Source organism: Varroa jacobsoni, unplaced genomic scaffold (genome assembly GCF_002532875.2).
Source record: "Varroa jacobsoni isolate VJ856 unplaced genomic scaffold, vjacob_1.0 scaffold_440, whole genome shotgun sequence".
Taxonomy (NCBI): Eukaryota; Metazoa; Arthropoda; class Arachnida; order Mesostigmata; family Varroidae; genus Varroa; species Varroa jacobsoni.
The window spans coordinates 64,076-88,892 of record NW_019213342.1 but is presented as its reverse complement, the minus strand read 5'-3'; the positions used below and the strand labels follow the sequence as shown (position 1 = coordinate 88,892).

General features: G+C 40.5%; 1 protein-coding gene and 2 long non-coding RNA genes across 5 annotated transcripts in view; 2 read left to right on the top strand and 1 right to left on the bottom strand.

Moving 5' to 3' along the window:
• LOC111260451 (uncharacterized) overlaps nt 1-24,817 on the bottom strand; it is a 108,484-nt gene that overhangs the window by 49,930 nt on the left and 33,737 nt on the right. The window lies entirely within an intron of this gene.
• On the top strand, nt 4,162-10,327 carry LOC111260454 (uncharacterized). The gene is made up of 3 exons (XR_002680341.2): nt 4,162-5,153; nt 7,181-7,603; nt 7,907-10,327. It is a non-coding gene; the product is annotated as an uncharacterized LOC111260454 (long non-coding RNA).
• Nucleotides 13,595-18,885, top strand: LOC111260455 (uncharacterized). Of its 3 annotated transcripts, none has more exons than XR_015311075.1 (4): nt 13,595-14,858; nt 16,400-17,031; nt 17,661-17,748; nt 18,025-18,885. It is a non-coding gene; the product is annotated as an uncharacterized LOC111260455 (long non-coding RNA). The 3 variants fall into 3 exon arrangements; XR_015311074.1 differs by having other exon boundaries at nt 17,656-17,748; XR_002680343.2 differs by lacking the exon at nt 16,400-17,031.

Genomic DNA, 24,817 nt, shown 5'->3' with positions numbered 1-24,817 from the left:
GAACAAAAACGACAGAAGTGGGCCGATATTAACCGGCTTTAGTGAACGAATAGAAACGAATACTGCGTCGACTGGCGGTCCATCAGGCCCTGCTCTAGGTATCAGCGTTAACGGGCGACAGCAGTAGCTCGACTTGGATCGCGCAGCGGCGTCATGTTCTGCATCTTTTGTTACACTTAGTATCGATCTCAGCAAACGAAAAATTCCAGTCATCGTACAAACAAGTCTTTGTGGTAACATAGTGGGTAACGTACTTGCTTGCTAATCTTAGGGACATCTTGGTAGGCACATCTGGGTATGAACCAGGACATAGACACACTCTGTTCCATGCTGGAAACGACCCTGAAAAGCCTAACGGCGATGCCGGACGAAACGTATGAACAACGATATCCTCTACTGAAGGCAATTTATGCTGTCGGCCAATCGCGCGCAACGCAGCGTTTTACCAGCACGACCAGAAACTTAAGCGTCGATGTTACTTCTGTAGTGTTATGTACGTCGAAAAACAAGAAAACCACTATTTATTCCCTCTGCACATAGTAATTATGTGTATGTATCAGCATCGGTTGGACGCTAGCTGGTACTAGCCAATTATTCTTTTTCTCGAAGCTAATAGGGTTGGTGTGGTTAATGATGCTGCGGATAACAGTACTATGAACCATGTTCTTTCAAAGTAGGACTTTTTTGGTATTAGGTAAAGGTGTCAACTCTACCTCGTTACGAAAAATCGATTACACCGTTAAAATTATTACAAAACGTTTTCTCCAACGCTCCTTGTTCAAAACTTCACTTTGCACTCAGCAAAAATCATTAGCAGCAGTGGCATTACCTTGAAACCGCCGTATTTCGACAGCGGCGGCGGCGGCGGCGGCGGCGACATTTAGGTGTCGCTGAATCCACACCGCCGTATTTCGATGCTCACGCTTTCCTCTCTGACGCAGTTGTCGTGGAGTACTTGACACCGTATCGTTTTCGATAAAACGTTACTTTAAACAAGCAGGTATAAATAACAATGCTGAGGATAATGAATGTGAATTTTCTAAAGAAATAACTTCTTGACAACTCTATCCCTAACTAATGACACGAAGTGTGATAGCCGAACGACAGCGACGACGACGACAATGGCGCCGGCCGCTCAAACTGTTACGTCACAATAAGCGCAGGCGTACACAGACAGAAGCAGGTCAGAAAAGCAGAGTCTACATTGACTGCTTAATGTAACTATACGCTATTTAGAAGTAATTTCTGAGCTAGGCATTCTGATCTATTCGCTGGAAGCGGACTATATCGTTGACAAGCATGTCGACAACAAACAAAAAACGATAACGTCGTACATGTGAACGGAGAAGTGCTATGTCCAAGGTCGCGTTTGGTAGGGACAAATAATTGCTCAGGTTTGACTGGCCCGCATGGTGCCGACTGTGTTACTTCGGTTTGCCTGCCTGTTGTTGGAAGCGGAATGCTGCTGGCGAAATCCCCAAGCAAAAAGTAGAGATATTACAACGCTTAGCTTAAAGTAGTAGCACAATAATGTGGAGTGGGAGAGACTTTTATAAAGAAACGTCGTCTCTTGAACAACGGGCCTTTACAGTTCCCTATTGCCGTTATCCAAAAAAGTGTTGGACATTCAAATAGAAGCAATTAGTAGTTCCGCAATCGATGACATTTCGGTCATACGCGTTTGTCGAAAATGGCCCTATGGTATTACAGTAAGATTTTGGAGCACTCGTATAGTTGAAAAGATCGCCATTTGTGATTAATCATATCAGTTGGTCTAGGGTAGCATATGCGAAATTGTCAAGTCGTTTATACGTATAGTCGACATGTGCGGTATGCTGGAGAGTTTCTAAGTGGTGACTAGGCCTCTATTTCGTGGCCTCGTAAACCATAATTGACGCAACGAAGATGCCAATTTGTATTATGTCCACAGTCCATGTGTAGACTATTTATCATGTACCAAAGCTATCTTCGTACTTTTTGCTGGTCCAGATGTAGTCAGTTTACCGTCAACAACCTTTCTTCGAATTTCGTGGGAGACAGTGGTAGTATTGTTGCATTTGTCTATGTCTAGAATATATATCCGCCTGGATCGATCAAATAATGGAATAGATAGAATAACAATTAGTAGAAGTCATTCAACGACCATGCTCAGTTGCTTGTACTTCTAATAACTTTTATCTTCTAGTATAAAAGCAGTTCGTATTGGGCAGTTATGGTTAGTAATGAATCCTCTCAATTGTTTGTCTCGCTTCTGCCTTGACAATAAAATCGGCAGAGGGCGAAAATTTTAATTAACTACACCAGTGAAAAGTCATGAAAAAAAAAAAAACTTAATTTTCCCTAAGACATAAGCTTTCAAGTTAGTAGAATGTCTCCGAATAGATTTTTTAATAGACAAACCAGTACTTGTAATTATGTTGATCACTGTAAAGAGATAGATACACATTATTTTTAAAAGAATCTAATTTGCCCAAAAACGTCGACGTACTTTTGAATATTATCGCTAAAATCGGTTCGCGCGTTCCAATAGGAGACGGCGGCTTTTCTATCCGACGACATCGTGCCCTCATCAGCACACGTGTCCACGCGTCTATCCTCCAGCGGCATACTGGTTACGAACATAACTATATTCTTCAGCTACCCTATACGCCAGCTAAGATCAACAGCTAATGTGTTGACTAACACGGTTTATGAAGCACACGCTTACAATGTTTGTATTCGACAACGCAACGTTATTTCCAGCACAACATATCGCGGTTCACGAAGTTCTCGAATCTGTGGTTGATGATGAACGACATCAACCAATTACCGAAGTAGTTTAGGCTGATTGAGGCTTTCCGTTAGGCCGTTACGTAACAATTACGCTCACTTAAGGCAAGCTTCCTGTCATATTAATGATGTCCGTAGAGCTGACTGTTTGGTAGACATCGACTGGTTTCAAGTGAAGGCGCACAGCCTTAACCGCTCATGCGAAGTTCATTCTTAACGTAATTGTAAGACAAAAGTTACCAAGTGGTTATTTTTGTCAGGCACAAAGGACTTTTGCGTGAGCTCCTATAAAAGCATATTACTGCTGTTCATATTACAAAGTTCATAAAGAAAGTTGATGAAGTTTAGGCTACATAATAAGATATTTCTACTGTAAAAACCTAAGGGACAGCTAAGCAGACTAACAAATACCATCAAAAATGACTATAGGAGTATTCCTTGTTACAGTGAATACAGAACTGTGAATTTCGTAACAACATAAAAAAAACGTTTCGTTTTAAGGAAACCACTGCAATAAAGTGGTTGGGTCTTCAGGACAAAAAACGTTTCAAACGATGATGCTTGCTAAGCGTACCACACATACGGTCTTTCTGTAGTTACTTATTAACGACTAGTGAAATGTCAGCAGAATTGAACGGGTAGACACGAACAAGAATGGCACGCACACACATATATCCATATACATATATAATGTAAAAGAGAGTCAAATGGGGGAATCGAACTGTATTCGTGTCAAATGGTACAGTTGTATACACCGGCCTAGAATCACATGACAAAAAACGGTGAAATAGCGTAACATGCACAACAATATATGGATCAAGGGGGTTATGGCGGATAGCAGAAAAATAAATGACGTCCGCTAGGAGATACACAATGCAGTGCCAGTGAGAGAGGTTTAGAAGAAATGCAAAATGTATCAACGACAAGCTACAAGAAGAACACCCTATAGCCTGTTTGTCGAGTATCTTTTACAGCATATTAGGATAGAGAGACAGAATGGTGCTCATTTAAATATATGCAATAGGGCCTCCATCGGATAGCAGGAAATAGTTGAAATATGTTGAGTTAATTAATAACAAGTAACATAAAATTTGCTACACGTCGGAGGTTAACCCTGACTGCGTCGATATTAACCGGTCGGCAGATAAGCAGACGGCAATCACGTTGTGAGGCGTAATTACTGCTGAAGGATGACTATAGGGACAGATGCGTATGCAGTCTATAAATACGCTTTAAGAATCTTTTGCTTTTTAAAATCTCTATCAGTTACAGTTCAATTATAAGTAATAATGATAATGAATACTACAAATTATCATATATGAACTGAATATATAGTAGCGGAATGAACATTTTATTTCTTGTTTCTCGGCAAACTACACTTCGGTTTATAGGCGTAGCCATCCCAAGTGAAGCCGACGTTTTAGACAATACGTGTCTTTATGTAAAAAACTGCGATATCAATTGTCCCTCCCTACGTATGGGTATAAGTAAAAAGCAATGTGTGGCTGACTATCGCGTTTTATAGTGTCATGCGATAGCAGCCGTCCGTAAGAAGTAGCTGAATCCACTGGTGCTGTTCTTGACCCAATCCATTGACCTTCTCCCTGTGCCATCCCGTCATTAGCCTCCATATCCGTCACACAAACAGAAAAAGTCATCGGTGCCAAGAAGGAAACGTCAAATCAAATCCTTTGGTTCCTGCCATTGTTGTTTTTTCCCAGCTTCTGGATAGTATTAATGATGAAAACCTTAACAATAATATGTTATTGCGGCTACGAAATATACTATAGGTTTCATTCTGTCTGCTGCTGCTGTTGCTGCTGCCATCATTTCTGCAGGTCATAGCACTTCAAAACGCCGACACCCTCTGGCGTCAGCGATGCTTTCCCCGTCAACACTGCTGTTATCCTGCGGCACCACGCAACATTTCAAATGCGCGCGGGCGCACGCAAAGGAGAGCGTGAAAGGTAGGGGCTATGGCTAGTATCTACTAAACACTGATCGAAACGGACGAACAGCAATAGAAGAAAGGGCTTTCAGCATGTCATTCATCGGTTATTGCCACCATTGATGTTAGTGTTAATGTTGGCGTCTGCTCTGAATCAGTACTGCCAATGTATACTGTCTTTGCACTCCTTTTAGTTATTTGAGATGTGTTAAATTTTTGTCTTCCTTGGCTGTAAGCATCTTTTCGCTGCCTCCCTGAATGCAAAATCAGTGCGATTAATGCGCTGGCCGTGAATGTTTCTAAAACCTGCTTAAGAACATAAATATATTAAATCGAAGTTTATAAATAATTCGAAAACCCTTACGTAACGCTTAGCAACTTTTTCGAACTCTCGTGTAGCTTGGTAGAGCTACGCAGTCTGTACAGGGTATAGGGGGTAAGTACGCCTATACTCAAAAACTAATGGCTGTCAACACTAGGCAAAAATCGACATAATCAATTTGCTGAAATGGGAGTCGTGTAATGAACATGTTCATCATAAAACGAATCGTCAAAGCTGTCGACAAAATCAGACAATCTGAAGTCAATCACCTTCTGTTTGTCCCATTTCTCCCAGCCTTTCCTGACACTCCGTTCGGTTATTCCCCCTCCAATATTCTTATAGTTCTGTTAACGAAAAGAGTCTAGACCAACTTTACTGGGACTTGAAAATAGATATTTTTAGCTGGTTTTTACGCCAATTACCGTTATGGGAATTATGGCAGACAGGTGCATGATCTGAGCTATAGCGTTGAAAAATGCCGTGCTAACCTAAACTTATTTGCATCAAAAAGATAGAAAAATTAAATGTTTTTCGATATTCTTTCAAATTTACTCCATTACTAATTTAATAAAAAAATTCATTTTAACTATTTTACTTATTATTATCATTTTAAAGTAAAAAATAACTCATTTTTAAAGATCTTTTTAGTGCTTGTCGCAACTTAACAATGAAAATATTATTACATAACATTTATTATTATTATATAACTTTTACTATAAAAGTTGAAGGATTAAATCATTTTTCATAAGTTAGTAGCTTATGGCTTTCAATCTTGGTCACAAAAGAAATAGAACGTAGAGACAATTTAAGAAAAGAGTACAACGAGTTGGGGGTGAATTGACCTAAATACAAATTGTATGTGAGTGAAGTATCGAAACTTTATAAAGCTTACTAAAGACTAAGTTGCTATAATACTGTTTCTAACGTATAAGTAACTCTTAAATGTGGGAAAATTTGAGGCATTTGCTTGCATCTAATGTTTCTGTTCAAATTCAAAATTTAATAATGAACCAGATATGCTTATATAATATTTTGCGAATATATTTATAATATGCGAATTGTATGAGACTTATTTGCGGACTTGGTAATTAAACCTGTCACGTCTGATACAACGAAATTTGGCCGAAGTCTTTTAGCCTAATTGGGATGATTTTTTTTTTTTTCGTTTTTACTAATAGCTTGGTTTTCTGTGCTTTCATCCCTTGCTGGGATGACTTACAGAGAGAAAAAACAGAGTTTTTAAGTCGTGGCCGCATTGAATTAGTTGTTTCCCGTGTCGTCCATAAGTTTTTCCATCTTGCTTACACGTAGTCTGCTTCGATCAATTTATACATGTAGAACTTCGTCCATATCTAGCTACACACACCTCACCTGTTGAAGTATGTTAGACAATTACTACATTGAGTTACATTGTTTACAGCTTCCCAAAAACAGTTATATACATACATATAGTTCCGGTAGCGAGACAAAGTCTAGGCATTAGTTTTCTTTCTAGTCACTTTTCGCTTGTATCTATTTTAGCAACATGTAGTGAGTGATGGTCCTTTATTTTAAGTCGTGCGGTTCTTTGAAAAATCGCAGCTCAACCAGCCGCAGGCTTTAGGTAGCGTAGTATACGCATGCGACAGCTACTGTGTAAAAATAAGCACCTACGGGTGGCCATTGTAGGACTACAAACTCTAAAATCGCTTGCTTTTTTTTGCTCTTAGCACTGCGTTGGTTCGTATATTAGTGGCACTAGCCTCTCGACCATGACGATTGTTAACGATTAGTTATTTCAGTTACTGCCCTAGGGGTTTTTGTTGTAGTGGCGTCGCTTTAGCCGTCCAGGTTTCATCACCATAACCATCTTTGCCTTTGGCGAATGCATTTATATATCTATGCATTGAACGTTCATAAACGTTATGCGACTCTAATCGTGCGGCACATAGGTAAAGGAAAGCCCCCGGTTGCTGTTGCAGCTTCTTCTGTTTGTCCGCTTTGTACCCAGTCTCGACGCTGTTTACGGCTGTTGGATCCGGTATCGACATATATATATTGCCAATTTCGAAAGCTGCTTCTCCTCAGTATAGATCAAATCAGAATGGACAATGAACCACAGAAGATAGACACTCAGAATTGCTCATTCCAACTATTTCCAGTTCTACAGGTGGTCGTCTTGCTACAAGACGTCGTCGTCGCTGGTCTTTTGTTCCACCAGCGGGAAACAAGCGATTCCTATTTCAGCTGGGTGGACACATTGAGCTTTTTGTTCAGGCTAAAAAAGCTTTTGCCGAGCGGCCCGCCAGGGACAATCCTCAAGGATAATCACCAGTTTAAGCAGATGAACGGACAACACCGACGAATCGTTCGCTCATTAACGTTCATCTTCCATTTTCTGTGACTTTGCCAATTCGGTTGACGCATCTTTGCGGTCAGTCCAGCAAATATGGAAATAACAGCAACAACATCAGCCACGGCAGAGACGCCAGTAACGGAGCGGATTTCGATCGACTAGTCAGTGCTGTACCGCGAATAGAGCACGTCAGATACGGGAGTTCAGACAACAACGGCACTGTGCTATGGTAAGCGGTATTATGTGTTTAGATCGAATCGATTTGTCGCAGTCCTATATATGACAGTCCCTTTCCTACTTTTCCTTTTACTCACGCCTGCAGATCAGTGAAGGCGTAAAAATGCAAGAGAAAACACCGAAAGAACAGAAAGGAAAAAAAAAACGATGTCACAGAATAGAGCCAATAAGGACTGAAAATGAGGAAAACTTCTTTCTGCTTTACTAACTCGTTCGTTCAACTCTCGATGCCACGTTAACTACACCGTAACAGCTGCTTGCAATTGTTGATTTTTCTCGTGCCTGACTTCTATAGCCACGCTACTCTACAACTTCTATGGCCAGTGGGGCTTGGGGCAGACCGACGAACGGCTGAATAACAAGAGCTCGGTGTGAGAAGGCTGATTTTGGCCAGAGGCAAGGACACATAACGAGCGTCAGTTCTCCATATGTTGTCGTTGTCAGTCGTCGACGGAAAACACCGTCAGATAAACTGATGAAGCATCGCGCCATTTTCTCCGTCGACTTCTCTTTTCTTCTTCTCAAACGTCAGCCGGTTCATGGTTCAAATCGCACTGAGAAAAAACAGAAGATACTGACTGTGATGCGGTTGATTGTCGAATAATTCTTGTGTGAACTCAAACGTTTTTTTACATAAATACTGTATCTACTTATACATATACATAAATGTGTGACTAAGTACGCCTGCGTATCTGAGCGTCTGTCTGTCTCTATGTGGGTATGTGTGTGCACTTGCAGGCATCTGTGTGAAAGACAGAGACAAAGTAGGTTACGATCAGCGCTGGTAACGTCGTTAGATTTTATGATGGGCGCAAATATAGACGCTATCCATGAGATGAGAATTTTAACTACTTAATATCGTCAGTACCCCTCAGAAGCTTAATACACTCAAATGCACCTTCTGAACTACTCTAGGCCTACGAAAATATGCTTATGATTGGATATAAACCGTAGAGTATCGTACTGGTAAGTCAAGCCAGATAAATAGAACTAAAAAGGTATGAGATGATTTGTATTGGATAAAGGAAAAAACAGATCGACAGAACGAAGTGCAAGTATGGTCAGTTGTAACCGTACAAGTGTGATACGTGTCTATTGGTTGATGTCTGTATATACATACATCCACTTTTTTACCTCAGGTGATGGTTATTTTCGGTCAATATTCTCAATGTTTAATTCCAGTGTTCCACACCTGCACAGCAATGAACGCATGCGGTTCCGAATTGGTTATGTGCTTGCAGGTCCGTAAGTACATCTACAAATAACGCTTGCATAGCAAAAACAACTGTTGCGTACAAGGTATCTTCAATGCGCCATATGCAGCTCAGTTAGGCGAAAAAAGATATTGTACGGTGTACTTGGTTAAACTTAGAAATAATTGTTACCATCGACAACTCCCATCCCTAAGGGCATTAAGTCAATCCTTACAAATCTCGGCAAATCCCACGTCTTCATTATACATATCGAACTACTGTCCGATAAAATGGACAGTCTGAGAAAAACTTTAATTGTCCTTCCATGTTCCTGCCAAAAAACTCTGAAAATCTTTAAAAGTTGTTAACCGTTGTCCTCTCGGACGCCTGCTCGTGAAACTACGCAAAACCGTAGGGAAGATGAGTCGACCTAGTTGTCTTCGTTGACGCCATTGATCCCGATGCAATTTTTTGCTCCTTGTACTGCTACTGCTACCGCTGTGCAACACGCAAAAAGAATAATGAAAATCATAACTCTTCCCCGCCTACACCGTGTTTACATATCTATCTAAACAGAACAGCAACGCCTAACTCGTCTTTCTTCGCTTTCTTTTTACTCCCGAGCCAGCGTCGTCTTATACCTCCGTCTGCTTTCCTATCTGTTCTCTTCATCATGTGGCCCGAAGCCTATTTATACGAACACATGTTTGGAGATCCGATCCTGCCCTGCCAGCAGGTGCGCTCATGAACAGCTCATAACGGCTACTAATCGATACACATTGTGCGGGAACGCACAATAATATAAAGCGCAACAAGGTCGCGTGAGGTAAACTATTACAAAGCAACAAGCAAATCTGCCTGTTAGAATCGAAGGCAAATTGAAAATGGGTATATTTAGGTGAACTGCGCACTGCTAACATTTATCAATAGGCCAATGAGCTAAGGCAAGCACAGGGGGCGCTTGGAAAGAGCGTAACTCCCTAGAAACGGCTGTGACAAAGCATTGGCCTTGTCATCCCTGTTCAACAGACTGTTGTCGGACAAATGTTTATCGTTGGCTGCAGGCAAACAAAAAGCCACAACAGAGGTATTACGTGCGGCCGTTTTGGTACGCTGTCGTGGGATAAAAGACTTTGCAACTTTGCGTTTTACACGATGGTCCCCGATACGGTCGGTATTTGATATGTTACAATAATGTATAGCAGTGTAACTACAGACGTGGGCGCGGCTTACGGCTTTCCGCCGCTATCAGCAGATCACTTATAAAGCGAAATATAGAAAAAGACCACTTCAGGGGAGTGATCTTTTTTTAGTTTTCGCAGGTATTCAAACGAAAGCCACGTAGACAGGGCTCCGGCAAATTAAGCAAGCATCAAGCCCGATGGATCGATGAAGAAACGTGTCGTTCAACTCCGAGGTGACTAGCGTGAATGCCGTCCCTATTCAACCATGTTAGTTCTCTCTGTTTGCAGCCTATTGAGTTGTTCCACCAGTACTGTACCGCTAAATCAGAAAAATCGTGAGTAACTTACAAGCAACCGTAACAGTAGCGACGCGTGCGACCAGCAACTTCAATGAAGCTTTCGATTAATGAGGACGGGTAGACGGGCTATGGATGAGTAGATGATGAAAAAAAGAAAAAAAGAGGGTGCAGTGTAAGTAAGCTAAATAAGAACTCTGTTGATGGATAGCCCGAATACACACGTAGACAGTTAGGGTCTCATAAATGAGCGGCTAGCGTAGGGAAAGCTGAATAAGGGCTGAAGAGGTAGCCCTGTTTCGTCTGTTGAAACCGAAGAAATCGTTTGGAATAAACAGTTCCCTAGAAAAAAGTATGAAAGAGCTTTAACCAAGAATCAGAACTGGCGAAATCAACGGCTCTAGAGTCCGATAAAAAGAGAAAAACCCACCTCATGGTTTACTGCGTACCGCCTCGATTTATCATCAAAAACCAGCGTAACGACGGCAGCATTTCATACGACCGACAACGCCTGTTGGTAGTATTGATCGAAACGGGGTTGAGTATGATGATGTCGTAGCTAAGAAGACAATGAAAGATAGGGGAATGTGTGGAAAAAAATCAAGATTGGTACCCTTTTGCTTTGTTTTATTTGCTGCAATTTTTGTGCTATTCTTATCAAAGTCCTTTCTGAACATTGAGGATAAAAAAGGCAGGTATTGAAAGGACAGCGAAAAACAGAGGCATTTGATATTAGGTTTTTGAAAAAATAATGGCAATATTATACAAACCCATCTTAATTATATTTTTTTCAAGAGTATATAATCAATTGAGTTGTATGGCGACCAGTTAGGGCGAGCAGCTTGACTGCCAGCACAACAATTAAAAAGCTCAAGTGTTCTCGAAATAAACAATCTCTAATGGCAAAATCTATGATATATTCGTTACAGATATATGTCGCTTAGCAATATGGGTTTATAATGTTAAATAGGTACCAAGTGTACGTAATTTAGATAGAGCTTGCTCACACTGTTTTATTATTTTTGCATTAAGAACGAAAGCGAATCCCCGCCATCTATATCTAGGCACTGAATGGATATACGTCTTTGGGAAAAATCTTGCGTCGATATCATATGGTATCGTGTACAAACCAATATATGTCTGTTCCGGCGAGAAAAGAAAGAATTACTATTGTCACCATTAATTTTCAATTGATTATCTTGTGTGGTACAGAATCAGCCATAATTCTTAATTGATTTTCTATTCACTATAACATAATTTTGCGTCTGCTATCCACACATATTCCAAACGATTCCACAAACAGGCAGCTGTAGTCATTCTATCGACTTAGAAGTTGTACATAGACAGCAAGCTATTCTCTACATGGTACGCATAGATCCAAAAAATCGTATTGTACCTTAAAAAAGGCCAAAATCATAGTCTACAGCTATTCAGCAAAAAGTTTAAAGAACATATTTTTACCTGGATATTGTATATTCGTCTTCAAAGAACACGAAGTGATTACTGAGCGAATATAAAGCGTTCAATGAATCGGAAACGGATCAGATGAGCAAGTCAGAAGTTCGTTATTATGACTCAAGTGCAAGTTCAGATTTCTTCCGACTCTAGCCGCCCGTTAGAATCACCGTCTAACGCAGTTAGACAGCGTCATTTCAACCAGAACTACGAGCTCCTGTTATCCCGAGTTATGAGTAACTAAGCAATCATTACTCAATCGGCCAAACAGGTCATAGCTCCTGCCGTCTGAAATTCAGCATGTCTAGTAACAATGAAATATTGTGCCCCTAAAACAGCGGGCTGAGGTGCAGACGTAAACATAAGCCGAACATTGTGGAAATCGAAGAGACAAGAATCGCTCGATTATTTTTTCGTCATTTTATATATATTTTATAGACTACATGAACACACACACGTAAAGACATTAACATAGACTTAGCTCAGCTCACACACGACGGAAATATTAACTACCATTACATCTAATCGACATACAAACTATTAACAATGAATTAAGAATATCACATATACGGGCGAATAAACGGTCATCGAAAAGCATCAACATCCTACTGCGGACCTAGCTTTGTAGGCTAGGTAAGCAAATTTCTCTGTCCTAATTCAAATCTATAAATCATCAGGACATCTAACGAACATCTCGTATGGACACTAATGATTAACAAAATGCTACCACTAAATGGGATATGATCCATTATTACTTTGCAGCCTAGTAGTTCAAGTCATCTGAAATCGCTCGCCGTACGTAAAAAGCTATAGAAATGGCTTACCAATACCAATAGAAGAGAATTAAGGACAACATTCTCGTATTGGAAAGAGGGCTATTCTCATCATCAAAACTTTTTTTTGACAAAAGGGGCTAACTCTAATCATATTCTATCTCAAAATAGAATCGCTCTTTCTAGTTCATTTGTAGACTTGTTTATATCATTAGTAGCGGCCCTTTCGGTGCGGCTAATTGCATCGTCACTCCTTACGGTAGCATCGTCGGCTGACTGGTTCTGTGGACTCAAATGCTTTGTCTAAATGAACTCTGAACTATACGCCTTACGAGTCTGAAAAGGCTTTTGTTATTTTCAGTAATAGAGCTGACATAACCCATCACGTATAGGTATAACAATGTTTTGTAACACTATTTACAAGCCGAGGCAGCATTATTTTCCTAACGGCATTCTCATATATTAGCTTGCTAGTATACTGTACATCTGCTATACATTCAAAAATCAAATGTCTTTTCAAATGCCCCCACCTACATAAACATGCCTGTAAGTGATAATCGGAAAAAAGCCACCAGACAGGACATAACGTTGTCAGTCTCGGATTTTACCTAATCGTACAGGCATTGACTGAAAGCACGTTACGTGCTATGATCTGGGAATTCACGACTTTTGGCTGAGCCATATCTAACGTGAAGATATTGAATATACCGTGATCATTGAATAAGTTACATTGTATTATTAATTATGCTTACGTTTGTCCTAGTGACACCAAACGCTGTTTGAATGATAATAATAGTGATAAAACCCATCATCACAACATCATAACAGTTATTCAAACATTGTAATATACTTGTACATTACGTACAAACCCTAATGATGATTATCATTCTATTAGGAACTAATTAAAAAGGCATGATATACTCAACGCTGATCTTTAAAACCAGATCTGTCCTGCTTAAATAATACCGATGCGCTGTACCCTAGAAGAAAAAGATACACGAATAGTGATGCAGGGTACCAGAGCTGTTTCAGGTGCAGGACGGCCAATATGAAATAGACTGAATTAGTTTCGAGTCTTTTTTTTTTTTTAATTTTTTGCACGTAAACCAAGGAGGACGCCAAAGATTTCAGAAAAACCTACTTCCTGTGAAGTGGTTTCCGTTTATGATCGGTCTTTTAAAGAAGAAATTCTGAGCTTGACACACTTTCATTTTCTGTTATCAAAACAGGTCTAAACGTAGTGGAATCTTAGCCTGCAACGATCATTTTGACCACACATTAATCCCAGTTAATTTTGTATAGCCAAATTACCTATGTCAATTTTCATTTTAAAGTTTCTGCTTTACATTCAAGTCTGTTTCCATTGCCATATGCACCGTTTGTGCACCTTTTATCTCGAATCAAATAATATCAAGCCACATGCGCCTCTGCTTTGCCACCCTGTCTTCGCTTGCGGCTGAGCAAACGTATTATTATGCAATACCATGTTTTTCGTTGCGCACATACCAATGATACGTTTTTATTTTTGCAGCATTAATACAGCTTGAGTCAGTGTTTGTAACAGTAGTTAACTGCTCGCCAATCGGTACACAATCCCTCGTTTTTTTTTTTCGTTTCTTAGCGAATTTCGTTCTTGTACGCCTTATATCTTAAGCCTTATTCTTGCATATCATTACTGTTTGTCCTACCATGTCCTGTGGTGTCTCCCACATGGGGAACCGGCTTGAGATGACCTTTGAACTGACCCAACTGGTGGCACAGTCAAAGTCTCGTGCAGATTTCAGCGGCAGAAAAAATTCGAGACGAAAAGATCAATGCCGTCATTGAGGTCTAAAGCCAATCCAAGATCACCCATACCAGATCGGTTTCACCGTCCCTGTTACTGGCCAGCGATCAGCGATTGGCTTAGCAGACGTTTTCGAAGCTACTAATATCATAATATTCAGCCAGTTACTGCTGTCCAACTGATCTCAACGGCAAAAGACATAGTGGATTCCAACGACAAAACAACGGCGTCCTTAGAAAGTCAGTGACAGCGGCAGCAGCAGCGGCAGTGAAGTGCCTGTATAACTGTGGTTACGTGGCGGAAAGTCAAAAGATTCGTTTATCGTATGGCTATTCCGCCAATCCAAAGTCAGCTGCTAATAACTGCTTCTACGATGATGGCTGCAGCTGGTGATATTGTAGAACTGCTACGCGCGGAGCTCCAAACTGCCGTTACGTATATCTCTACGGCGTTCACAGAATTATGCGAATCAACCAAGCGGGAGCACTAAGGACGTGGGTTGCTTGATGGCTATCATACGTACGGTGAAACGTTAGTGGCAAGTTTCAGACCCAGCAAAGGTATCGTTTTGTTGTAATCTATCATACAGTTGGATCGACAAGGCGCGTCCCCCAAACGTTATCTGTCCCCTCCTATCATATTCCCTTCGAAGGTCAAGCAAACAAAAAAGAAAGAAGAATAGCCATTATCCAATTCAAACCCTTCGCTAATGTAGCTAATTTTTTTTTCTATTCGATATAGTGCGTATCCTATTAGGTGGTTATTTGTATAACTACATTCATTCTTTAAATAAAATTGCACAATAAGGTAGAGGGGGGCAAGAGGTAAGGAGAGCCAAAGTACCCAGTAGCTTTTACACCCCTAAAAGAAAGGCACACGACGGTGTTAACGATGGCCACTGGTCAATCGCGCGCGGCCGGTGATAGTTCTGTTATGCCGGAACGCTTGCATATTTAAGATTTCAGTCCGCTAGATGGGAAAGTAACATATGTATGCATGCAATATGTTGTCTTTTAGTGGATAGCAAAGGTCAACAAGGAATACGTAACTAATTATTTATGTTTACGGACCCAAGGACCGAGATGCTACATTCTAGCGAAGAACGAAAAACAACAAGGGCCTATGGTTCAATTGGTAGTCGCTGGGAATATATGCAATGGTCATTTGCTGGCATACGCACAAGACAAATCTCTGCACGTCTCAGTCAGCTCTTGCGGCTCAAACATTATCTGAAGGAAAATAGCTAAAACTATGTGAAAATTTACAGTTCCGGCCAAGCATTTCACTCAACGGAACATTATGGAGGCGAATCGTCATATTTCTGAAAGATTAAACGGTTGTTATATTATAGAATAAGGATGTCATTCTTTAGCTTTAGGCACGCACCGAACGCATTATCATTACTTGACAGTTGAAATAGTGAAATGTCGTTCTTTTAAAAAAAAATAGTATATTTCTCGCACCTAGTCAGTAGAAACAGAAAATAAAATCCTATTGAGTTTTTTATTTTTCAAGTCACTCACATTGAACGATCGAGTACTTGATAGTCAATGAGTGATTATGATATACGTTTCAGCAAATACCATTTCTACTTTTAATCGTCTTCGTTATCCATCGGTTCATGGTGGTCTGTCAGGTTTTTTGGTAAATTGGAAAATAAACTGTGACAAGCCCCAGAATAAATTGAGGTGAGCTTCTGTGATAAACAGTGAGTGAGAACTGGACGCTAATGAAAAGGCCAGACATAAAAGTTAGATGAAATTTTCCGAATGTTTTCGTTAGTATACATTAAATAGTATTTTATTCTATAATACATCCAGCTGTTGGAGGTGCTATAGCTGAATAATGCTCAACAATACGCGCGGCTATGTAGCTGTCGTCGCGCTATCACCATTGATGCTACAGTATAGCGGCATGACAAATTGGTGCGGGAACGAACGGAAGGAAAAGCTTATGCAATGCATACTGATAATGCCGCTGCTGTGGCTGGTATTCGTATACCCACTATCGCGCTGATGCTAGCGTTGAATCTCGATTGCTATTGATGATTACCATTATTACGATTGCTACTTTAACGATTATTTTCATCGGATGTTTCCAGTAACGATGCCGTTACAACACCCCCGTGCGCTTCCAAAGCCCCAGCGAACCGCTCGTAAAATACCACCATTAGCAGCCAGCTACTGCCAGCTTCTCTCGACACAATTAGCACCTGCAACAGCGGCAACATCGGCGACACCAGCCGCAGCCACCATCTTGTTCGTCATCTCCATGAAAATCATCACTGCCATCATTGTCGGCAGCGCCATTGCCATGAAACTGAGCAGAATGTTTCCGCAATCTGATTCGTCGTCCGTCGTCTGTCAGACTCGCTTATCCCCTTAGCATCTAACCTAAACGCTGTCACTAACGTTCACGAGCACTGGTAATGTTCCCACCAATTGAAATCACAGCCGTCGACTCCTGCAGTTCTCATTGCTGCTTTAACCGCTTCGCGGTCTTCCAGCGCACTTGCTTCCCCTGTTTTTATTTCTTCCTTTCATCACGATCATCACTTCCCTTATCACCCACATCACAATTACAGACAGCAAACGCATCGCATGTCGATGATCAGATGAGTGCAGCATTCGACGCCATTCTTGTTTCGATTTTTTGGCGCGCTATTGCTGTTGCTTCTGCTGCTGCTGCCGGCGCCGTGGTACCGTCGTTTTGTTTTACACAGTATGTAGACAGGTAGGGATTAATAGATGGCACTTTTCTTTTTCCTCCAGTTCTTCATTTGGTTCTCAGAACGACGTCGAAGTAAATCCCTGTTAGAATTGTCTCCGCCCCTGGTTCCAGCACTGTCATACTATCTAGTGAAGTGACAGAGCATGGCAAAACTCGGGTATCCAACAACGAAAGTAGCGATGACAACAAGAATTGCTGTGAGCCACGCTGCGACAGATGTTGAACCATTTATGCGATAGTGCTGCAACACCTTTGACCGCTATAAAGGCTCAGTGTTAAAGAAAATACTGGAAAATAAACGCTCGTCGTAAATACTCCCTGTCGCCCATAATGATCATATAATAGCTATTGCGTCGTTATTGAAAATGCTGCTGACATAAGGGAAATGTGGCAGTATCCAGAGCGCAGGATTGTTATCCGCGAAATGGGAAATGAAAATCTCAGTGGGACTCTCCTTTGTTTAAAAATTGATAGTCGGTGCTATAACAAAAAATACACGAACTAACAATTAATCAGTAATAACTGACCTTGTTCAGGTCGTTATGTTAATTACGGTTACCACAAGAGAAAAATGGGGCCGTCCTATTAACCATCACTTTCCTGTTTATTCATATTGTTCATTTCAAGAGAAGGTGACAATATACGTGACAGCGGAACGGCGCTTGGTCAAACGAAACGCGAGGTGACGTGACATACGCCTCGACTTACTGCTCCAAATATGTACGGGTTTTAATAGCAACAATTGGGTGGAAAAAAATGATTCGCAAAAAGCGCGTTCTAAGAAAACCGAACGAACCCAGAAATGGCGCGCCTTTTGGCCTATAGACCTGTAAAACTTTTGCTTCTGCATACTGACGTTAATTCGAAATCATTTAGTGTCTATTAGTGCCTGTGCTATTTTCGATGTAACCATTCAACCGAGAGCCCAAAATGGGCAAATGATTGGAAACTGACTGGCGGCAGTGGAATTAAAGTATGCTCAACTCGTGTGTTCAGTATTAACAGGCGTGAACGTGCAAGAAAGGAGGGTTAAGATACCGGTATACTCAGCCATGAATGATCGTGCGTAGTGGTCATTCAGTTACGACCATTTCGACTGATGCCAAATTAAATCTCTGCATATGTCTTTCTAAAGCATAACGCAATTGTACTTATTATTATAGTTTAGTTATATTAGTCGAGACCCGTAAAAAAGCTGGGCACATCAGTGTAACTTCAACTTAGCTATGCATTAGAGTCTACAAATCGATAGAGGAGTGACATTCCAAATGCATATGCACTTACATATTGAGTTGAAACAATATCTTTGTATTAATAATAATAATACTCATACGAGCTGTACAACAATTTGTATATTGAAATATCGTAGTCTTCTGATTCTAGCACAACATAGGTTAGTTCTAGTCTATACCAACTTATAAAAACTATATAATCCAAATACGTTTCAATTAGTTTTACGATGTTGGCTTTTTTCTGGTTACGTATTCTGCAAGAATCCCGTGCCTGCCCTATCAAGAATAACCGCCAGACTTGTCAAAATAGCTCAGAATAATTGATGATAAAGTCTAATCATTATTTACGGTAGTAAGTAAATGCTTTATCAACGCAGATAACCGTAAAGGTGAAAAAAAAACCGTTTTAGGTACTTGTTTCAACGATAGCTCATACAGGTAACGCTTGCCTTGATCAATAGATCGTATGTGAAAAAATCTGCTCATTTTTAGTTAAGTTCAGAAAAAAGTATTTGGCCCTGTAAGACCTCCAGAAGCGTTTGTATCAAAGGTGGCGGCACCTACAGCAGTACAACTCCAGTACGACGCTATACATATTAAACCATAAAGCACACCATATATATCATATCAGAGCCCTATGAACCTGTGTTATATATATATATATAACACAGGTTCATAGGACAGTATATTTAGATTTAAGGAGGGCTGATTATCATAATGGGTATGTTTTCGTCGACTATTTGTGGCGCTAGATAAAAGTCAATTTTAATTGAAATAAAACAACAAACTTGTCATGGCGAGCCATAGGATTTGAATTAAGATTACTGACTCTTTAATTTTTTCGTACTGAACGGACCCTCATCGAAATTAAGAACGTTTCTTTCACGCGACTTCTGAAAACGCAAGACTTTTATGAGGTAAACCGGAAAATCCTCTAAGCTATAAGTCGGAGTTAAGGGTCTTGAAAATTTGCGATCACCCAAGTTGTTAATACAGAAATTAAAGTTTCAGGGAAGGGAATACTAATTGCTAATCGGGTCGTCCAGACGAGCTGCAGTGGTTAGTCTTTCTAAAAATGTTTGTGCTTCTTGAAGTTTTCGATCGTTTCGAGCTGTTATATTTTTAGGACCTTGGATCTGCTATCAGCCTAAAATTTAATTCCGCTGGAATTTTTTTGTATGTAACGTATGTGAGCGACACTTCAGCGAGTTTACGCCTGCCGATGTCCGTCTCACGGTCGCTATCAAAAATTTATTTGCAAATAAAAGAAGGAATATTTTGAAAATAACTACTTTATTGTGTAAGTCCAGAAATGAAGCTGTAATCGTTGTGGATGGTGGTTATATTTGAGAAACGTGACCATTAACAATGACACTTCTAACACCTGCGAAAATGCAGTGTGAGACGTGACATGGTAAACGACGCTGTTTCAAGCTTTTTTACAGGCTTAGTTTATTCATTCTTAATCAAAATCTGTACCATTCATGGCCTTCTTATATATATATAGATGGTAGCTTATATATCCCGTTGCTGTAGAAGTGTGGGGTACAAAAGTCTATGAAGTTCCAAAAAGCAATTTCAATCTTACATTGAGATCTGAATAATTTTTCTAGTTTTCTAGGAGTTCCCGAAATTTTGACAAAATGGTCGTTTGTTTAAGTAATGTTCGGCGGATATAGTGGATGACAGAGATCCTTTAACTGTAACTCGCACATTTTTTCACCAGGGTTATTGAAATGTAAGGTCAAGCTTTAGAGGTGCCTTACCTTTGTTTCTTATCCTCGTGCACTAATCTTGGCTGCTTAATCTTCTATGCTTAAACTTTGTCATCTTCTTCAATTGCTGACAGACTAGTTCAGTCGTAACTGACAAACCAAAACTCATAAAGCTCTAATGCATAACACCTGTATTAGGTTACCGAAGAGACGCCGTAAGCTTTTGTAGCCCTACATTTACTTTAGGGTGATATCCTGAGAGTCCTGCTGCATGCACTGACTGATGTGACCATCTACGATTATTGTAGAAAATCAATTTTTCATCACAGATTACATTTCCATGAGAGAGTGAATTACTGTTGTAGTGTGAGGGAAAAAAATAAACAAACGTCTACACGTTTCTGTGTTTGATCCTCATTTATATCATTCGGCACTTTGAGATAAGTCGATAAGCCACTACAGCTCTTAACTCTTCGAAAAGCGCCTTTTCGACGGGGTTTCTTGAGAGCCGTCTTTAAATTCAAAATATTCTCCTTGCATGTGTTCCAGTAGCTCACGGCGTTTCTAATAGTAAAACCTTGACCATACAATATTCATACGGCTAGTTGCCTCTCTCGTTATAGTTCCAGGATGGAACTCATATTCATAAATCACTCACATTTTGTGATCTCTGATTTGTGAAAAACCCAGACGATATCTAAGTGAACAGACAGATTTCTAATGCTGCCAAGACTGTACCTTTATCATCATAAAGTATGATATTAATGTTCGCCGTGTTTCATATATATATAGAGCTGTAGCTTGGATATTGAAATTAACTAGCTCTATAGCCGCCTTTGTTCCAGTTGTGTATTCCGTAAGTGACCAGAAAGGAAAACGGTCCGTTTGGTGCATCCACCATTCAGATATCATCTGCTTGAACGACGCTCGCTCGCTCGCTCGCTCGCCCATTTCCGGTCTCTATGCGTTCGTCCGTATATTTACGATTTCTGCAGGGGCAGATACGAACGATCAGCAAATGGTTGGTACAGCAATAGCAGTTACTGAACAACTCGCCTGGTGTTGCTGCAACTACCTGCCGCCTGGCCCAATTCGACTTCCTCTGTCTGTAAGCCTCTGAGCCTTTCATTCGTACGTGTTACCTGACCGAGGATCCTGAATTGAGCTCGACAAGGAGGACTAGACATTACGCCAAAAACGAAGGCCCTTCATATGACAACCATGAACAGCCATCTATCTGGCACTATTCTTTCCATTTAGATGACGCTGATTGTAAAAAAAGCAGCAGAAGCCGGCCGGTAGTGGTCGTCTGCGTACTTTCCGTTCTATTCGTTTGGTGTCATTTAGTTCGGTTCTCGTTTTTTTCTATTTCGTTTGATTTATTAAAGGAGGTGAATTTGATACAAAGATAAATTGTTAAGGCTGCTAGCACTGAACCAGGCCGTGAAGGCGGGTCAACTTGGCATTGGGTTGCAGATTTCGTCAATTCAGATCAGCTTGTCTGCACAACGACGATATGACAAGCGGCGGGGCTATACCCGATGCATCATTTGAAGGACTCATTTGTGCTTCGACTCACGTTATGGCTACGCAAATTATTATATTATATATAGTTGCTGCTGCTGCAGGTCCTGTAACACCTACGTGATGAGGCGAAGCAACTTTTCCGCCCGCCGACTCACACGTTTGCGGGCGTTAAGATTCATTCAGATCAGGGTTTCTTTTTATCAGCATCAGTAGCATTTTAATTGGAGCCAGGATACGTGAAGAGCAGAGTCATCAGCGTCCGCTGCGTGCCGCAGTGGCCGTCGTATTCACGCTACAAAACAAATACGGACGCGCCTTAGTTACTGGCACTAGACAACAGCATGCCGGCAGGATCCTTCGAACTGACACGCTGCCAAATGCTTGGCAGTCGGAGGCCGCTGCTACCGCGAGCGATAATTAAACGACACAAAGATCATTTAGCAGCTAAAGGGATCCAAACAAGTCGCTCGAGATACGCCATCAAACGAATGAAGAAAAAAGTAAAACTTCTAAGGGCATGTGTGCATGTTGGGAACAGACGACGGGTGGTCAAATGGTTATGGAGCAAGGGGCAGTGGCTGCTGCTGATGAAACAACCCCCAGCCGTGATGAACGTCAGTACTCTATATGAACCGTACACTGAATTAGCGGCAAGACGCTTACGGCTGCTTTCGACACATTGCATCTTACTGACTCAAATGATGATGTGGAGGTGAGATGATGGCATGATACGGGCAGCGTGTAGAGGCGACAATAGCCTTCACATTTCGCTGCTGCTGCTTCTTTATTTAATGGGATCGGATCGGACGGCACTGGGTCAGGACACTATGGGCCATCTTTGTCATTTTCCGCCGCGACGTATTTAACGTCTTGCACCTATGCCATTCACACGACTTCCGATTTATTATTTTAGGACTAGTGCAATTAACGTTTTTCTTTCTTACATAAATGTCTATTCTAGGTCGCGAAACAATGCTCATCAAACCCAAGACTCGAAGCTTACAAAACCTTGACACAAAGGCAAGTTAAGCCTTTCGTGTCGAATATAGAATCCACTCATCTCTGTAGAGCCTGTACATAAGCTAAGGCTTTCGGAAAAAAATGGCGGGTGCTCATCCAATAGCGAAACAACGATGCCTCGGCCGAGCCAACTTGTCTAGCGTACAGTTGGTTTACTATTTGTATATTCGTCGTAAAGAAATCCATAAATAGAAACCCTCTATCTATTAGCAGCAGCAATATCAGTGTCGTGTCACTCAGCAATTGTTGTTACTATGCTACAAGTACAGTGGTGTTTTTGGCATATCCAGCACAATCAAGTAAGCGTATATCGCTGAGTTCCTGCGGGAGAAGATGCGGAATATATACGAATGCATAATAATAACAACAATCATATTCTTGCTAGCCCGTGCATTGTCCTTGGAATGCTTTTGACTCAACAGGGCAAATGACCTTAGTAAATTCCTGCAGCACAACGTTACATAAGAAAACCTCAAGCAGCCTTAGTCACTTTTGTCTGTTCGGACTGGCATAGCGTCTCTAGATATTCGAATGGAACTAGGTTGCTACGTGAGATGCGAATTTTAAGGGGTTTTCGATTGACTTCTATATCTAAAATGCTTCATCGTCTACTTGTTGCTAATTTAAGACGCATTCTTTTTTGCTTTACTTCTTTCCAAAGGTATAGTAATACGTAAATGCTTCATGGATGTGCGTCTCACATAGATCTCTTCACTAAAAACGATTGGTTAGATAACATTAGGTCACATACGTCTGCTCGAGATACGAAATGCGAGGGTACACAGTAAACATTGAATATGGGCCAATAGCAGACTTCGGATATCTTTAATACCCGTCTTCTATTCGGAAGCTTCATTGAAGCGTATTTTTCCAGGTGCGTCGTATATACATATATGCGCAATTACGATCACTGTTTTCTGTTTCGACGTCGATCGCAATTAATTAACAAACGTTTCGTGTCCTATGCCCACAGCCGTACCTGACCTAAGGCTACTCTATTCTGTATAAGTGAATAATTCGATATTGATGACCTGTAATAATAAATATTACGGAAAAATGTACAGCTGCTTCATGTTCGATCGTCGTCAATTTCCTCCATGCTAGACAGCGCTTTGACACCTATCGCTTGAACGTTGTACTAGAAATTCATTAATCTGCCGTACGCCTATTTTAATAGGAAAAAAAATTATTTCTAGACTATTTAACGATATATTCGACTACGATAAGTAAATAATTAAAAAGATAACAAACTGATTTAATGCTGCATCAACGCCTATACTGAATTCGATTACTTATATGGAAGACGAAGAGTCGCTAGCGTCAACGGTGCAGATAAGAAGAAACAAGTGAACTAAAAAAAATTTACTAAAACACCTATGCGTCTTGTACGAGTCGGTGAAATTCCGGTTCGCTGTTTTTCTATCGATTTCTGCAAATCGCTAGGAAGAATCGTCTATCATATCAGTACACAAAATAAATGCCGCGTGATTTGACATCATTTATCGTCGTTACCTGAAAATGATCAAGAAGCCAACATTTAAATAGGTAGTAGGTTAGGTAGACTCGTGAGCGCCAAAATAAAATATGAGGTATATTGAATTTTATTTCTGGAAAAAGCTAACAGTATTTTAATTGTTACTTCACATAAGAGTAATAATAATAAGCATTCATGATACCACAAAGCGACACAGGCCTATAACATTAGCTGAAATATATAATAGATTAGAGAGATACAATAAAAATTACGTATCTCTGACGTTTGTTGTGAGCTGAATCTGTTTTCGAATAAAAATTGATGTATTGCCAATGCGTTTGCAGACGAATTACTTTCAGTAGACTAACGATAAACTATTGAAGATCTATCGAGATCAACATGATCTGAGCCTAATTCTTGCTCGCCTTAAGCATTCTTTCTACGGCATTTATGATTGTGCCTTAATATAGAACGCCTTCAACGCGAGCAAAAACAAGAGTTCGTAATAATATTGTACTTGTCTAATCAAACGAACGTAAAATAATATGATTTTCAACGGAGTGGTTCTGGGGCGGCGGGGAAGCTGTAGCAATCAAGGGAAGTCTTCTTCATAAATTCGTTGATTGTCGCTGATTCTTCTAGTCATTGCCTTCAGCACTTTGCATAATAATGGGTAGCAACAAATGACGAAAACAGCTCTAATCGCAAAGGTAAAAAGTAATGTCGATCAATGTTTTTGTATCAACTTAATGCACTATTATACTATATATTTTGTGGCATTTTTCAAATAAACACGATTTAGGTAAATGCTTGAATAATAT